We start from the raw sequence: 2,406 nt of genomic DNA, 5'->3' as shown, positions 1-2,406 counted from the left end.
GAGAGAGAGAGAGAGAGAGAGAGAGAGAGAGTGTGTGTGTGTGTGTGTGTGTGTGTGTGTGTGTGTGTGCACACGCGCGCTTGGTCCTATCAAGCTAGATTTTTGTGAGTGGGAAACTTCAGGCTTCCTCCATGAAGTAGACACTTCTCCCACCCACCTTCTCCTCCAACAGTCTTGTCTTTTTTGGAAAGAAACTACCCCATCATTTACTTTGAGTTCCCCAAGAAAGGAAAAAGCCCTTCTGTGCTGTTCCTAGAAGGGCAGGTCTTCACTGTAAAATCAGGGTCTTGTAAAATAACTCCCATTTTCTTCCTTAGAAATGTGCTCAGAGAGAGAGAGTGTGCGTGTTTTGTTTCGTTTATCATCCATTTTATTGTATACAGTCTTTCATCTCAGCTAAGTTAAAGAAGCATGATTACTCCTAGTTTGCAGATGAGGAAGCCCAGAGCTGAGAGTGATGAGCACCTTGGAGCACCTGGGTGGCTCAGTTAGTTCAAGTGTCCAGCTCTTGATTTCGGCTCAGGTCGTGATGTCAGGGTTGTGAGATTGAGCGCCATGTTGGGCTCTGTGCTGGGCGTGGAGCCTACTTGAGATTCTCTCCCTCTCCCCCTAACCACCCTTCTCTTAAAAAAAAAAAAAATGATTAGGAACGTGTTCAAGATCCTGTAATTTGTTGGTAGGTGTGTTATGCTTAGAATTCAGGTTATCTCTTGACCCTTCCTACCATATTCATTATAAGGATAGTGAGAATTTTGACAATGTCCTCTTAATGTCACTGTCTTAAACATAATTTGTTTAAAATTTTTTAACTTTTTATTTTGAAATAATTTGAGACCCACAAAAAATGTTTAAAACGGTTCCCAGTTCCAGTGTATCTTTCACCCAGTTTTCCCATTGATAACATCATACACACCCATAGTACATTTTCTTCTTTCTTTTTCTTTAAGTAGGCTCCATGCCTGACATGGAGCTCAAACTCATAACCTGGAGATTGAGCGTTGCACGCTGTACTAACTGAGCCAGCCAGGTGCCCCCCATAGTACATTTTCAAACGGGATGGATGTTGGTACAACACTGTTAACTGAACTATAGACCTTACTCAGATTTTTCCAAGTTGTAAATTACCGTTTGTTGTTGCTGATGGTGGTGGTTGGGGAGAGTGCGGCACTGTGCAGTCTCATCATGTGTGCAGACTCATGTAACCACCACCACCGGCAGGACATAGAACTGTTCCATCACCACAGACAAATTCTGTTCTCGCTCTCCCTTTACAGACTGTCACCCAGCCCTAAACCCTGGTAACCACTGATGTTTTCTCCATTACTATAATTTTGTCATTTTGAGAGTGTTACATAAATTTATATTCTTACAGTGTGAAACCTTTTTTGAGATTTTTTTTTCCCATTTAGCACCATACCTTTGAGATTCATCTAGGTTGTTAAGGTGTCTCTAGTTCTTTCATTCACCTGTTGAAGGACGTTTCTTCCCCTATATATATATTTTTTTTCATTTTAACAGTTTTTATTTAAAGTAGTTTGTAAGATTACTTTATTCCTGCTTCTTCTCAATTGTTTCTTCTTTAGATTTGCCCTTTGCCATTCCTACTTGGTGAGATTTGACTTTATGTTTAAGGATCTTTTTGCAGTCTTTGTACACTTAGAGTCCGGTGCGAACCACGTTGCCAGTGTGAGTGCCCACATGGACAGTCGTGCCATCACCTTCTCTCGGCACTCGTTCAGTGTAGATGACGTATTTCTTCCTGTAAACCTGGATGACTTTGACAATTCGCTGACCTCTGTAAAGTGTCCTCACACAACCTGTACTCCATCATCCTTTCGGATGGGCATGGATCGCACACTGTACTTCTGTCTTGGCTCTTTGGAAAAAGGCGAGGACATAGTCTTCCTGCAAATGTGGGAGGGTGCATTGAAATGCCTTTTATGGTTCCTGCTCCAGTCGGAAGTCACAAAGGAATTGAACGTCATTTTGGCTGCTGGTGTTTCAGTGAGGGCTGCAGAAGGAAAGGGCCCCCTCTGTATTTTTTTTTAATTTTTATTTTGAGATGATTATAGATTTATGTGCAATTGTAAGAAATAATCCAGTGGGATTTTTGTCCTCATGGTGCCTTTTTTTTTTTTTTTTAAGATTTATTTATTTGAGAGAGAGAGTAGGAGGAGGGGGAGAGAGAGAATCTTTTTTCTTTTTAAGATTTTATTTATTTATTTGACAGAGAGGGAGACAGCCAGCGAGAGAGGGAATACAAGCAGGGGGAGTGGGAGAGGAAGAAGCAGGCTCCCAGCATAAGAGCCTGATGTGGGGCTTGATCCCAGAACGCCGGGATCACGCCCTGAGCTGAAGGCAGACGCCTAACGACTGAGCCACCCAGGCGCCCGGAGAGAGAGAGAA

At 42.5% G+C, this 2,406-nt stretch overlaps 1 pseudogene; it reads right to left on the bottom strand.

Moving 5' to 3' along the window:
• Nucleotides 1-1,548: 1,548 nt before the first annotated feature.
• On the bottom strand, nt 1,549-1,985 carry LOC100484703 (annotated as a pseudogene).
• Nucleotides 1,986-2,406: the final 421 nt, after the last annotated feature.

Source organism: Ailuropoda melanoleuca, unplaced genomic scaffold (genome assembly GCF_002007445.2).
Source record: "Ailuropoda melanoleuca isolate Jingjing unplaced genomic scaffold, ASM200744v2 unplaced-scaffold2553, whole genome shotgun sequence".
Lineage (NCBI taxonomy): Eukaryota > Metazoa > Chordata > Mammalia > Carnivora > Ursidae > Ailuropoda > Ailuropoda melanoleuca.
Note: the sequence above shows the minus strand (reverse complement) of the source record. Positions and strands in the feature narration are given on the sequence as shown.